General features: G+C 40.7%; 1 non-coding gene across 1 annotated transcript; it reads left to right on the top strand.

Moving 5' to 3' along the window:
* Positions 1-12,764: 12,764 nt before the first annotated feature.
* LOC127089723 (small nucleolar RNA R71) lies at positions 12,765-12,871 on the top strand. Its single transcript, XR_007791280.1, has one exon. It is a non-coding gene; the product is annotated as a small nucleolar RNA R71 (small nucleolar RNA).
* Positions 12,872-15,959: the final 3,088 nt, after the last annotated feature.

Genomic DNA, 15,959 nt, shown 5'->3' on the forward strand with positions numbered 1-15,959 from the left:
ATCGCTACAGTGCGGGAGTTCTACGCTAACGCATTGCCAGATGATGATGAGCCCTTCACTTGGGTCTCTAGAGTGGCCGGTCGGCCAGTTCCTTTTGACAGGGATACGATCAACCAAATCCTCGGGGAGCCGCTTCAGCTGGGTGCTGATGAGAGAGACCAGTACCATATTGACCTCCGGCTGCACAAGGATGTCCCAGCAATTACGGCCGCCCTGCTTTTACCAGGGAAATCAGTAGAGCCGAACCCATCTGGGGTTCCTATGAGATATCATCGGGAGGACATGACTCTCATGGCTCAGCTGATTCTTCTTCTGGTTTTGACCAACATACAACCCAAATCCCACACATCTACTGTGCCGATCCCAGTGGCACATTTAGTACATTCCATCCTCGCCAATGTTGAGATTGATGTGGCGAGGATCATTGCCAATGAGCTGAAGACGGTAATAGAGAGCGGACTGAAGTCGGGGGCTCGGGTGAATTGCCCCCTTGCATTCCCTTGTTTGATTATGAGTCTGTGCATTAAGGCACGAGTGCGACTTCCGTCTCGGGGTCAGGTTAGGATCCCGGCTCCTATTGATGACCGGTATGTGGCAAAATACTGCAGAGCTAAGGCCACCGGCAGCAGTGCAGCCTCAGGTAGCACTAGGGTTTCTGATGGTCCTAGTGCTTCTACTCCCAGGGTCGATCCATACCTGCGGGCTGCGTGTGAATTCAATTTCCAGTGGATGGCAGCATCGCAGAGGGCTATGATTGACATGCACGACTCGATGCAGCGTTTGCAGCTGCAGGGTAGTGGTGCACATGCTTTGATGACACGGGAGCAGTTTCTGGCTAATGCAAATTGGCCCGTGGACGTGCCAGTCTATTCTGAGGGGGTGGGAGCTGACGCTGATGATGATGATGAGGATGATGATGAGGCGACCGGTTCTGAGGCCGGTAGTGAGGAGGAGTCTTGAGCCCTTTGTGGGTTAAGTTTTTGTTTTTGTATTTCAGTTTTTATTATGGCATTTTTATTTGTACTTTTGAATTTTGTATTTTGACCATGGGTTGTACTTTTGGGGTGTTTTGTCCCCCACGAACAAAATTTTATTTTTCAGTAATGATATTTAATTATGTTTTTAATTTTGTGTGTTTAATAAATTTTTGGTTGAATGAGTGGCAAACCCTTCTAGATTGGTTGCTCCTCAAGAAGTACCCAATGAAGGTGCATCCGAGCTTGGATGGCGATGATAAGAATAACAAGTGAATGAAGCTAAGGTACATGGTTACCGTCGGCTAGAATTTTAGAATGCATTAGGAACTTTACTCTTTTTGGTAAATTGAATATTGTCTTTGTGCAACATAATTGAATGAATGTTTCATCTAGAACCTAAAACCACAAAGTGTGAGGAAACCTCCATTGTTCACTTAAATGTTGGATTCTAATAAGTTTTGTTGATTCATGTGATTCATTATTTGTCTGTTATTATTGTGAAATTGTGGAAGCAATTAGAAATGATCAAGGCACTTGTTTTCTTTCGAGCACAACTACATCCAAAAACAACTTACCTGTGAGCAGAGAGAGTATTTGTTAACCCCTTTGAGCCTAAACTGTGAATCTCGGCTTGAAATAAAGCGAGATCTCAAAAATGTTTTTTTTACAACCCGAAAAATCTTGATTATTGTTCTTTTGCTGTAAAAAGTTAAGAGCATTCACTTAGGGTGTGGAAGAAATAAGTTGGGGAGAACGAAAAAGAATTGGTAAATTCCACAACTCTTGAAAAAGAAAAGAAAAACCGAGCAAGCATAGAAAAAGATATGTATAGAAAATGTAGAAAATAAACATCTGTTTTGTATATTTGATGTGAAAGAAAAGAACAAAAATAGAAAATGAATGCTTGCTGGGAAGAAAAATAGTGAAAAATAAAAATTGAGTTGTGGAATATGTGTTGTGAAGGTTACAAATAAGAAACAAAGGAAACAAAGTCGAGTAGTGTGAATATTACTGTGAATGTCTCTTTTGCATCGGCACTTTCGTTTCAATGGCCTTAGAAATGACCCTTGTTTGTTAACCCGACCAAGCTTCAACCGAAAAGCCCTTAGTGATCTTTTTGCTTCCACAGTACAACTTATAATTGTTAGACATTGTATGAATCTGTTTGATTTCTTCATTATTTGTTAGAGAGTGAGATTATTCCCGCGGTTGCAAACGCGTTAAATCTTCAATCCTTATTCGAAGAGGAGAGATAGGGTGATTCATTCAGAATAGTATTGTTGCAGATAGATAAATATTTCGCATTACTATTTAAGTTTTAGTTCTTATGTATTATTTCATTCAAAACCGTTGGAAACGTGTATTTGCGGATTTCGCTTGTGTTTGAGCCGTTTATCCAACTTCGGAGAAACTGTTTCTTTATGCAAATCCTCTTGTCTTTCAAGAGGCATACTTTGCTTGAGGACAAGCAAGAATCTAGTTGGGGAGAGTTGTTAGATGCCCAAAAGTGTTTATTTGAGCTATCATATGTGGGCATCTTTCACTCTTTTACCCTGCTAAAATTGTCAAAGTCACATTTATTTTACATGGAATGCGTACATTGATAAACAAGCTTGGTGCCTTTGATTTGTGTGTTATTGTGCAGGAAAAGGCATGAACTAATTGAAAATGAAGACACAAGAAAATTGGCAAAGGAACCAAGTTCACAAGCATTCTATCTGCCAGCTCGCTAGGCGAGGTTGTGGCGAAGCAAAACCTTCGCTAGGCGAGCTCCTGGCGAAAGGCTCCAGTAAATTGGTTAATTAATTCGCTAGGCGAACTGAAGGCGAAGTGGCAGCGAATTCAGTCTGTTTTGGTGAAAAGAGCAGCCAGCACTAGCTCGCTAGGCGAGGTCCTAGCGAGTCCCCAGCGAGCATTCCAGTAGCAAAACCTCTCAACCTCGCTGGGGCGAAGGTTGAAGCGAGTTCTTCGCTAGGCGAAGGTCTGTTCGCTAGGCGAACATGACAGTTCCACAGGCCCAGTTTTCTCTGGGCGCAGGGGCATTTTGTGCCCATTTTTGGCCTTCGCTAGGCGAGCCATTCTGCTCGCCTAGCGAACGTGACAGTTCTGCACTTGTCTATAAGTAGCAGGTGCCACTTTTTGAGCCCATACCACTTTTTACCAACTTTTCCATTTTTTGTACTTTCTCTTAGATATTTTACAGCATTGCTTGGAGGGATTTTTTATGCCCTAATTTCATTTCTCTTCATCTAGCAACCATCTTCCACAAAAAGAAGGTGGATTCCCATCCAACCTCGATCATTCGACTTGGATGTTGATCAACCCTCTTTTCTTACTTGCCGACCAAGCTACCATGAAAATGAGTAGCTAAGTCTCCATTTGTCAAGGTTAGATGTAGGTGATTTCCAAGCTTTGTGTGTAAATGTAAGGATCCTCATTTGTAAACTCTTTAACGGTAAATATATGATGAAAACTTTGTTTCTATTTAAAACTCTTTGTGTTGGTATTTGATCGAGAGATGTTTACCGATTCTTGACCTAGGTTTTCATCCAAACTTGTTTGTTAGCTAGAGATAGTAACGAATGATTTTGTTCACCATAAGGTTGAACCAAAACGTTGTCTTTTTGATAGATTGTGTTCGAGAGAAACAATGGATCAAAATGACAAAACTCACAATGGGTGTTCGAGAGAAACGCATTGAGAGGACCTTGTGAAATAATTTATCATCTAAAGGAGTTTATAATATTGTTGACCGTGCAAAAACATGCAAAGCAAATGTAATCATTGAAACCTAACTTTGACAATATTTCTCATATTAATCAAAACATAACTTTTACCGCAATTAATTACTTTGTATGCAAGATAACTTGATTAAAACCAAAACCCTAGTGTTACATTAAGTTAAGATTAATTCAACCATTGAACGGCAGTGATATCTTACAATCTCTGTGGATACGATAACAAAACCCGACACTTAAAAACTGTCTCAACAACTGCTAAGATAAACTACTTAGGACAATTTTTAAAATGATAGTAAAGGCCAAGATGGTGGGGTTTAGGAGTGATTCCTATATTCAAGAGGTCTATGGTGCTAAAATGGTTCTGATGTTTCAAAAAGTTGACCTAGGTCACTACATCCTAATCTAAACCTGTCCCAAAGCCCAAAAAACATGTGAAACAACATCATTTTCTTTTTTTAAAAATTTTCTGGTAAGGCTAAGGAAATGGGAAAAAATGAAGATGAACTAAAAAGACACTATACTGGTGACTCGTCAGACTCATGCATTATCTAAGAAAATTAAATTACTGAAACGAAATAACTGAAAGGAAATAATTAACTAGAAAGGGAAATGACAGAAAGCAATAAAATCCCCTCCCACACTTAGATCGAACATTGTCCCCAATGTTTCGAAATAAGATAAGGGGGGTAACCTGAAAAAGACTACTGAGGAGGGGCACTGGTGCCTTCGCCGTCCTGATGTGATGGTCTGGAACGACGGGATCTACTACGATGCTGGTCCCTCCGGTCGAGTCGTGCTGATAAAGCAGCCTGAGCACTCCGAACCTCTCGAAGGTTACCTAAGATGGAACCCTGAGTGGCCTCGACAAGCTGGTAGTGTTGGCTGTTGAACTCTCTCTGACGGTTCTGCTCTAATGAGATATCGTTCAAGGTACGACAAACGTTGCTATAGGCACGATCCGAAACCAATCGCGATTGTTGCATGAAGCTCATATTGTCCGTCAGCTGCTGTGAAATAGTAGAGAGAAGGCCATCACGCCTTTCTTCTCTAGCTGTCATATCACGCCACATCTCCTCGGTGACATGGAATCCAGGAGCAGTACCTGCAACAGGGTTAGAGGAAGATGGTGCGGTGTGTGACTGTGAAGGACGATGGGGGGACATGTGAGGGATGGGAGACTGCTCTCTCCGATCATACTCATCATCAGTGTCATGTGCCTCCCCATCGGGAATATTAGGAGGAAGTGGACCCAAAACACGTGGAGCATTAAGATCATAGGTCCAGTTCCTTTCATCACGTACATCAGTACGTCTACTGCATGGTAAAGCAACAGATGGGATAGCTACCCCATGAACCATCAACTCATAACCACCTTCTCTCCTTGCTCGGCACAATTTCATGTCTTTCAGAAATTTTAAATTAATTGTGCGAGGAGGTAGTGGTTCAAGTGTAGCTATCTCATCGTTCAGGCCAAGAGCCCGAGCAATATACGTAACAAGCCCTCCAAAAACAATCGGTCCTGTTTTGTTAGTAAATAAAGTCATATGAGCAAGCATAAACGGGACCGGATTGATGTGGGTTCTAGTGAGGCATCCTTGCAAAAATAGGAGTTCACGAGCATTTACCTTGTTTGGACTTTCCCGGCCAAAAATAGTACATGCCAAAAGAAGTCTAAAAACTCTTATGGTCGGGTTGTGAATGGTCGACGCAAGTATCCCTTCGAAAGAATTAATTGAAGAACTTGAAAGCCTTTGCCAGAAGGTAAATACCTCGGCCGACCACTCCGCATCCAAAGGTGCCTCACAAATTGCACCTTCCCTATGAGGGATTCCTAACAAACCTGCTAGATTGTCGGTACTGAATTCATACTCAATTCCGAACAGTCTAAAAATAACAGTACCAACAGTGCTAGCAGTGTTAGGACTGACAGTGTATATTAAAGAACTCAAAAACTCAGTTGTCAGTCGCTCATAGGTAGGTTCCTGATTAATGAAAATATTATGCAAGCCTAGAAATTCTAATAAATTAAAAACACTATGATAAATACCCAAAGCATACAGACAGTTATTGTCGACGTACCTAGTCGAGAGAATTTCTCGACTTTGAAGCCTCTGAATAATTTTCCGTTGCCTTTCGCCCGGTCTTCCATCACGAAGAAGAAATCCGTTGAACTCCATTGTTGAATGCTCCTTAGGTAGTGAAAATGGTAGAAAAAGTGGTTTATGAGGGAATGATAAAGTTTTGATTTTTTTGGTTTTTTGATGGATGAAAATGGAAATGGATGTTGGATATGTTTTATGGATGGTGGGTATTTTGGAAATGAGGGAGCTTTAATGGGGTTCAAGGAGGATTTGGAAGGTTGGAAAAATGGGTTTTTGGTGAAGAAAGGGATGAAAATGGTGGAAATGGGGATTCAGCCCCGTACTTGTTGTTGGTACGGTGTGGCGCCCGCCACAGGGCCTATGGCGCCCGCCACAAGGCCAATTCCTGGGCCTTGTGGTTTTGGATCCTCCTTTTGGGCCTTCTTGCACCTTTGTCTTCCGGGGGGTCTGAATAGCGTTTTCTTCTTCTTTTCAAGGCTTGAGGCTTGCATATTTTTTGTAAAGACAAAAATGAAAATATTTTTGTCTTATATATATATATTTTTTTTTTCTTTGCACGACAAAAAAAAATAAAATAATTAAAGAAACAAAAGAAAAAGAAAAAGTTAACATTAGTGCATAATATGTATATATATAAGAAATTCAGAGTGCATGAAAATATAAAAGCTGCAGTAAAGTAAAATATGTCTGGAAATGCGATAAATAAAATACTAGGGTAATGCTGTCAGGGTAGAATGAGTCATGTGGTAGGCGTCTTTTCCTGGCTTGATCCACGAAACTCAGCTATCTCCCTCCGAAGCTCTTCAATCTCCTGATGTAGAGCATCGGTCTCTGAGGCATGAGTGAGATCAGAAACCTGCATCTGTAACTCTAAGTCTGCCACTTCCTGCTTGAGCAGGGCAGTCTCCTTACGGAGCTCATAAATCTGTGTTTGTAGGTCAGGTGGCTGCAGAGACAAATTGTTAGACATAACAGTGATCTGGGGAGTAAGAGGTGTAGGAGTGTACTCAGCGGCGGGAGGCGATTTCGGCTCTTCGACAGTCTCTCCATAACCCTCTAGAGCATAACTCCAATTTTCAGGATCATGGACACTGGTCATCAGCTGATCTGGTAATGTGAAATAGTGTATCGCTTCGCCGTCGATCAGCAGTCTAAACATGTTGGGCTCAAAAGAAGCCCTCCTCATCAGTCCTCTATCAAGACAAAAATCAATATCCAGGGTGGTGTAGAAGCAGAAGGTCCTGAGGTGCAATAACTTGCGAGACAGACCCAATGCAGTAGCAATCTGTGTAACAATCCCACCGACATGGATGATGCCTACGGATGATCTGGCAACACTAGCCAAGCCCTTTAACAGAAAGTTGCCACAAGCAACAGGGCGAGACTGAGTCGCACAAAACAGTAGGAAAATCTCCTCTTCACTTAGCAGTGTCTCTGTATCTGGAAAACCTAGGAAAGAATGTGCTAGAATCATCTGGAAGTACCTCAATGCAGGGTTGTGGATTACCTGAGAAAACTGGGTAGAAGGATCTTGGCTCCCTCCGCCAGATATTTTAGTCCAAAACTTTTCCACTTCTCTGCTCATAAAATACCCCATCGGTGTATCTGGAATAGCATCAGGAGTAGTCTGGAAACCTAGCAAATCACCAAACTCCTTGTGAGAGAATGAGTAGTCAATCCCGAACAACCTGAAAACAGCGAGTCCATCGGGTCCAGCCCAGGGGTCATAATGAAACGAGCTGAGGAACTCAAGAGTCAAGTTCCTATAAGTGTTGTTCCTGTAGTCAAACTGTTCCCACTGGAGTTGATGGCATAAAAATCTGACGCTTGGCTCTATCCCCAAGGCATCCATGCAGTCATGGTCAGGGTACCTGGTAGGAGCCATAGGGCGTCTCATGTGAACATAGTAACGCTCTCTCTGTGCATCATCTCTAAAGGCCACGTGCATGTCATCAGGGTTCTGCATTCTGTACAAGGTTAGCAAACAAGTCCTGAAAGCACATAAAACATTCAATCGTTAGTCCTGACATAATAATAATAATATAAACAAAATAAAGTAAAAGTAAAAAATAAAAAGTACAAAAAATAAGAAAAACCATGGGTTGCCTCCCATGCAGCGCTTGTTTAACGTCATTAGCTCGACGACCGATATTTAAACATCATTGGAAGGATATGGTGGATCACTCAGAGTATGGCAGGTGTATGTTGTCGGGATGTCGCCTCCTTCGTAGGGCTTCAACCTCTGTCCATTGACGATGAACGGTTTACATGTCTGGTTCTTGATTTCAATAGCACCGGATCTCAGGATCTTAGATACTTCGAAAGGGCCAGTCCATCTCGAACGGAGTTTACCTGGAAAAAGTCGTAACCTAGAATCGAACAGGAGAACAGGATCGCCTATTTTGAAGTCTCTTCTTATGATTCTTTTGTCATGCCAAGCTTTTGTTCTTTCTTTGTATATGATGGCATTTTCGTAGGGAGATTGTCTGAGCTCTTCTAATTTGTGGATGTCAAGGATACGTTTCTCACCAGCTGTCAAGTAATCCAAATTCAAAGTTTTGATGGCCCAATAGGCCTTATGTTCCAATTCAAAAGGTAAGTGACATGATTTTCCATAGACCAGTTGATAAGGGGTTGTTCCTATAGGAGTTTTGAAAGCGGTTCTATAGGCCCATAATGCTTCTTGAAGTTTCTGTGACCAATCCTTTCTAGATATAGAGACAGTCTTCTCGAGGATTTGTTTTATCTCCCTATTAGATACTTCCACTTGTCCATTGGTCTGTGGGTGGTATGGTGTTGCTACTCTATGCTTAACTCCATACTTGCTTAAAAGTTTATCAAATATTCTCGATATGAAGTGCGATCCTCCATCGCTTATGACTAAACGGGGTGTTCCAAACCTGGGAAATATATAATTTTTGAATAATTTGATGACTACTCTGGTGTCGTTTGTGGGTGCGGCGATAGCTTCAATCCATTTAGACACGTAGTCAACAGCTACTAAGATGTACTGATTTCCAAAAGATGGTGGGAACGGTCCCATAAAGTCTATACCCCATACGTCGAAGAGTTCTACTTCTTGGATATTTCTTAACGGCATTTCATTACGTCTTGAAATATTTCCTGTGCGTTGGCATCTATCACACTTGACAATGAAAGCATGGACATCACGCCACATAGTAGGCCAGAATAGGCCAGCTTGAAGAATCTTGGCGTAGGTCTTAGATGTGCTTGCATGTCCACCATAGGGTGCAGAGTGACAATGCTCAATTATATTATTTACCTCTTCTTCTGGAACACAACGGCGGAAAATGCCATCTTTACCTCTCTTGAAAAGAAATGGTTCGTCCCAATAGAAGTTTCTCACATCACTATAGAACTTCTTCTTCCGGTGGTAGTTTAGATCAGGGGGTATGATGTCAGCGGCTAGATAATTAACAAAGTCTGCATACCAAGGTACATCACTTATGGCTAAGGATTTTTGAAAATACTCATGAGGGTCTGGGTTATCTTCTTCAATGGTTTCTAGTTGGGCTATCAGTCTATCATAGGCAAAATCGTCATTTATGGGAACTGGATCAGGTTTCAGGTATTCTAGCCTAGATAGGTGATCAGCTACCACATTATCAGTGCCTTTCTTATCACGGATATCCAAATCAAACTCTTGCAGTAATAGAATCCATCGAAGTAACCTAGGCTTGGCATCCTTTTTGCTTAGTAAGTAACGAATGGCAGCATGGTCGGTATAAACTATAATCTTGGCTCCTACTAGATAAGATCTAAATTTGTCTATTGCAAAAACTACAGCTAGGAGCTCTTTTTCGGTTGTTGCGTAATTGAGCTGTGCAGCGTCTAGGGTTCTACTGGCATAATAAATCACATGTAACTTCTTATCTTTTCTCTGACCTAGAACGGCTCCAACAGCGTAATCACTGGCGTCACACATTATCTCAAACGGTTCTGACCAATCAGGGGGTTTCATTATAGGTGCTGAAGTCAGAGCTTCCTTCAGAAGATTAAATGCTTCAGTACATTTTTCATCGAAGATAAATTCAGCATCTTTCATTAAAAGACCAGTTAAGGGCTTTGTTATTTTGGAGAAATCTTTGATGAAACGTCGGTAAAATCCGGCATGTCCAAGAAAACTTCTTATCTCCCTGATAGTCTTCGGCGGTTTTAGATTCTCTATGACTTCTATTTTTGCTTTATCTACCTCTATACCTTTTTCGGAAACTATATGTCCTAAAACAATCCCTTCGGTGACCATGAAATGACATTTTTCCCAATTTAGCACAAGGTTTACCTCCACACATCTCTCCAGGATTTTCTCAAGGTTGACAAGACAATTTTTGAAATCTGATCCACAAACTGAGAAATCGTCCATAAATACTTCCATAATTCCATCTAAATAATCAGCAAAGATAGACATCATGCAGCGTTGGAAAGTTGCAGGAGCATTACAAAGTCCAAAAGGCATTCTTCTATAGGCAAAAGTTCCAACTGGGCATGTAAAGGTAGTTTTTTCTTGATCTTCGGGGTGAATAGGTATTTGGAAGAATCCTGAATATCCATCTAAATAACAAAAGTAAGAGTGTCTGGCTAGGCGCTCCAACATTTGATCTATGAATGGTAATGGGAAATGGTCCTTCCTAGTTGCTTTATTTAATTTTCTATAATCTATGCACATACGCCAACCTCCATCGGTTCTTTTTGCTACAGGTTCGCCCTTCTCGTTTTGCACGACTGTGATGCCTCCCTTTTTGGGTACTACATGCACGGGACTCACCCATTTACTGTCCGAGATCTGATATATTATACCTGCCTCTAGTAACTTAAGAACTTCAGTCTTAACTACCGCACTCATTATAGGATTTATTCTACGTTGGTGTTCTCTGGAAGGTTTTGAATCTTCTTCAAGCAAAATCCGATGCATGCATACGGATGGGCTTATTCCTTTTAGATCAGAGATCTTATATCCTAAGGCTGAGGGGTACCTACGTAAAACTTCTAATAATTGATCGGTTTCTTTTTGGTTTAAGGTAGCACTGACTATAACTGGACGATTCATATCTTCATCCAGAAATTCATATCTCAGGTTTTTAGGCAGTTCCTTAAGTTTTACGGTCGGTTTCATAGGGCAAGGCATAGGATCTGGGGTAAGAGATAAACATTCGTGAAGGTTATCATCAATGTAGGGTGTTTTATAATTGTCATCTTCCAAAATAAGGGTTGATGGCAATTTTATAGATTTATTTTCTTCTTCTTGTTCTAATTCCCTAATGCATTCTTCGATGATATCTAAGGCATAACAAGAATCTCCTATCACAGGTGCCATAAGAAATTTTGACAATATAAATTCTATCTTCTCCTCACCTACCTCAAAAGTTAGTTTTCCTTTTTTAACATCTATTACGGCTCCAGCAGTCGATAAGAACGGTCTACCTAGGAGGATTGGTATGTCGTCATCTTCTTTAATGTCCATGACAACAAAATCAGTAGGTATAAACAACTGACCCACCCTAACAGGGACGTCTTCAAGTATGCCTATAGGGTATTTAACGGATCTATCGGCTAATTGAAGCGACATCTTAGTAGGTTGTAATTCTCCTAAGTTTAATCTCTCACAAACTGCTAAAGGCATTAAGCTCACACTAGCTCCTAAGTCTAGAAAAGCTTTTTCGATGACATGATTCCCTAAAATACAAGGAATGGAAAAATTTCCGGGATCTTTATCTTTCTTTGCTAACCTATCTTCGGAAATAGAATTACATTCCACGGGTTTCGGATCTTCAAGTCTACGTTTATTCGTAAGTATGTCTTTGAGAAACTTAGCATAAGAAGGTATTTGGGTGATGGCTTCTGTAAAGGGGATTTCTACGTGAAGTTTTTCTATAACCTTAACGAATTTTTGATATTGATTATCGATTTGGGTTTTCTTTAATCTTTGAGGGTATGGTATTGGTGGTTTGTATGGCGGTGGTGGTACATAGGTTTTATTTTTAGGTTCTTCTCCTTTTTCTTGACTTTCCGGGGTTTCAGGCTTCTCTGGTTCCTTTTCCTCACTCCTCTTAGAAGTTTCAGGCTTACTTAATCTAGGGTTTAAAGGCTCCTTATAAGCGGTTCCACTTCGTAGAGTAATGGCATTAGCTTGCCCTTTCGGGTTTTGTTGAGGTTGTCCAGGGAACTGTCCTCCAGGGGTAGTCTGTGGGGCTTGGTTTAACGCTACCTGAGAGATCTGGGTTTCAAGCATCTTATTATGAGTAATGATTTGATCAACCTTGGTTCCTAACTGGGTAATTAGTTCGTTAACATGGACGCTTTGGTTCATGAACTCTTTGTTTTTCTGTTTTTGAGCAACGATGAAATCTTTTACAATTTCTTCAAAGCTCGGGTTTGGCGGTACAGGTTGCATAGGTTGATTTGTTCTAGGGGCTTGGTAACCTTGTTGTCTCGGAGGTGCGGTATTTTGAATAGGGTTATTATTTTTGTAGGAGAAGTTTGGGTGATTCCTCCATCCAGGGTTATATGTGTTAGAAAATGGGTTCCCTTGGGTATAGTTCACTTGCTCAGTGTTGGTTTCATTTAACAGATTGCATTCGGCGGATTGGTGTCCTTGCGTTCCACATATCTCACAATTCGGCGAAACTGCGGCTACAATATTCGGAGTTGTACACATATGTTCGACTCTAAGGGCCAACGCGTCCATTTTAGCCTGCATCATGTCTATAGAGCTTAGCTCATGTATTCCTCCTTGGGCTTCCTTCTTTTCCACTGTCGCTCGTTCTACTCCCCATGATTGATGGTTTTGGGCCATATCCTCGATAAGGGCACTAGCTTCAGGGTAAGGTTTATTCATCAGTGCGCCACCAGCGGCAGCGTCGATGGTCATCTTAGTGTTATAATGAAGTCCATTATAGAAGGTTTGGATGATTAGCCAATTCTCTAAGCCATGGTGTGGGCATGCTCTTAATAGTTCTTTATATCTCTCCCAGGCTTCGAACAACGACTCTCCTTGGAGTTGGGTAAATCTAGTTATAAGGTTTCGAAGAAGAGCGGTCTTACTTGGGGGAAAATATCTAGCAAGAAAAACTTTCCTAAGGTCATCCCAAGTTGTTATTGAATTGGGTGGAAGGGAATCTAACCATGATAGAGCTTTATCTCTGAGGGAAAAGGGAAATAATCTTAAGCGTATCGCCTCAGGAGAAGCTCCATTGGTTTTAAAGGTGTCTGCTAACTGAAGAAAGTTTTTTAAATGTTGGTTTGGGTTATCAGTAGCGAGACCTGAGAATTGTCTCTGTTGCACTAATTGCAGCAGGGATGGTTTAAGTTCAAAATTATTGGCTGGGATAACGGGGTTTACTATACTGGAACTAGGTTCCTCGTTTGATGGTTGGGCGAAGTCCTTAAGAGGTCTTCGGTTTTGTTCTTCGGCCATAGCTATCCTATTCCTATGGAAAAATAAACGTGCGCGAGCGTAACGTTCAGGTTCAGCTAGAGGGTCTACTAAACTTCCGGCACTGCGAGTCTTTCGCATTGACCGGTGGGTAACAACCTTAGTCTAAACGGTATAACTACAGGGTAATGAAATTTGACGAAATTGGTCCCCGGCAACGGCGCCAAAAACTTGATGCGTGTTTTTCGCAAGTGTACGAATCACGTCAAAGTAATATAAAAGATTATCGAATCCACAGAGACCAAGTGTCAATCTATCAAACCTGTTGTTATGGTGTGTATCTAAGGCAACTATCTTTAAGGGTTTTAATAAGGGTGCAATGGTAAATAAAATTATAATTTTAAATAATAAATAAAGACAGGCTCGAATGTAATTCACGCAATCAATGATAATCCAGTACTTGTTAGTGGAACTACTTATGGGCAATGTTTTCTCCTTTGAAAAGAACTAATTTAACAGGAACTGTCGCTTTCGCGTATTCAGAACCGAGTTGTACTCTCTAATCAACCCCTCCTATTGTCACGGATAAAAAGGTGCGTACTGCGTTAGAGTAGTAAACCTATTTTTAAGAAATATAGTATCTTAACTAAGTTGAAAAGTATTTTAACCTGGACTTCTTAGCAAAAAGAGGTTCTTACGAACCAGAGTTTAAACTTCCTAACGCGTCCGAAAATCGTTTTAAAATCTCTTTTCTTTTTAATCTAAAATCTCCTAATAAACTAGACAAAGCGCTTTTGGCTGTTTTTGAAATAGTTAAAAACAATTACTTGAATTGAAAGATAAAATAGCCCTTAGGTGTTTCCACGAACAATTACACTGATTACTGGTTTAATTACGATCCTCACATTCTAACCTTTATGGAATTAGTTAGACATGATAAAGTAAATATTCTTTTTATAGTTTTTCATAAAAGTAATTTAAAGCGAGTGCGGATAATAAACAAAGTAAAGTGCGAGTGCAGGAAATAAACAACGTAAATGTGCGAGTGCAGGAAATAAACAACGTAAATGTGCGAGTGCAGGAAATAAACAACGTAAATGTGCGAGTGCAGGAAATAAACAACGTAAATGTGCGAGTGCAGGAAATAAATAAAAGTAAAATACGAACTTGAATTAAAATGGCGGCAGGATTAACTTCCTCCAGAGTGCTCCAAAAACTCGAACCACAGACAGATTACAGACTCGGTCACTCGATTGCAGAGGCACCCCGATGTGGAATGGCAACTGCTTTATAACTGATATATGCCTAGAGAATTCTAATTCTGGATGAAGAAAAACGAAAATCTAAGGTCCTATTTATAGTAAAAACTGAAAGCATGAAATGACAGGGACGCCCCTCCACTAAAAAGTGGAGGTTACTGATTTTGGCCTTGTGGCGCCCGCCACAGGCCTATGGCGCCCGCCATGGTCCCTACAGGGGATGATGGAGTGGGGATCGTGGGTCTTGACGGTTGAGGAGTGGTCTTGAGACGTGGCCACGTCATGGCTAACCCCATGGCGCCCGCCACGGTGGGTGCCGTAAGTGCAAAACGCTGAATTTCTAGGTTTTCGCCCGTTTTCACTCCTTTTTCGCTCCTTTTCCCGATTCAAGCTCCGATTATTATAAAAACCTGAAAACATAAGAAAACAAAGAAATAACAAAGCAAAACAACAATAAAAGCTAAGAATGCATGCGAAATCGGAGTCAGAAATACGGTGAATTTTAGTGTGATCAATGTCAATCTTCGCAGATTACCTAGATGGTATCATAGAAGTGTTTATGGATGATTTCTCGGTTTGCGGATTTGATTTCCACAATTGTCTTGCTAACCTTGAGAAAATCCTGGAGAGATGCGTGGAGATGAACCTCGTGCTAAACTGGGAAAAGTGTCATTTCATGGTGACCGAAGGAATAGTTTTAGGACATATAGTTTCCGAAAAAGGTATAGAGGTAGATAGAGCTAAAATAGAAGTTATAGAAAACCTAAAACCATCAAAAACCATCAGAGAAGTCCGAAGCTTTCTTGGACACGCTGGATTCTATCGGCGTTTTATTAAGGACTTCTCCAAAATAACCAAACCTTTAACTGGACTTTTAATGAAAGATGTTGAATTCATTTTTGATGAAAAATGTAATGACGCATTTAATATTTTAAAGGAAGCATTAATCTCAGCACCCATTATGAAACCGCCCGATTGGTCGGAACCTTTTGAGATAATGTGCGATGCTAGTGATTATGCAGTTGGAGCAGTTCTAGGACAAAGAAAAGATAAAAAATTACATGCCATTTATTATGCTAGTAGAACCCTAGATGCTGCCCAACTTAACTACGCAACAACTGAAAAAGAATTACTCGCTGTAGTTTTCACTATAGACAAATTTAGATCTTATCTAGTAGGAGCAAAAATTATAGTTTACAGCGATCATGCTGCCATTTGTTACCTATTAAGTAAAAAAGATGTCAAGCCCAGGTTACTCCGATGGATTCTATTACTACAAGAGTTTGATTTAGATATAAGAGATAAAAAAAAGGCACTGAAAATGTAGTAGCCGATCACCTTTCTAGGCTAGAACATCTAAAACCTGAACTAGTACCCATAAATGATGATTTCACCTATGATGGACTGATCGCTAGAGTAGAACCCATTGAAGATAATAACCTAGATCCTCATGAGCATCCCCAAAATTCCTTAGCAATAAGTAACGT

The sequence above is a fragment of the Lathyrus oleraceus genome, chromosome 5, assembly GCF_024323335.1.
Source record: "Lathyrus oleraceus cultivar Zhongwan6 chromosome 5, CAAS_Psat_ZW6_1.0, whole genome shotgun sequence".
NCBI classification, from domain to species: domain Eukaryota; kingdom Viridiplantae; phylum Streptophyta; class Magnoliopsida; order Fabales; family Fabaceae; genus Lathyrus; species Lathyrus oleraceus.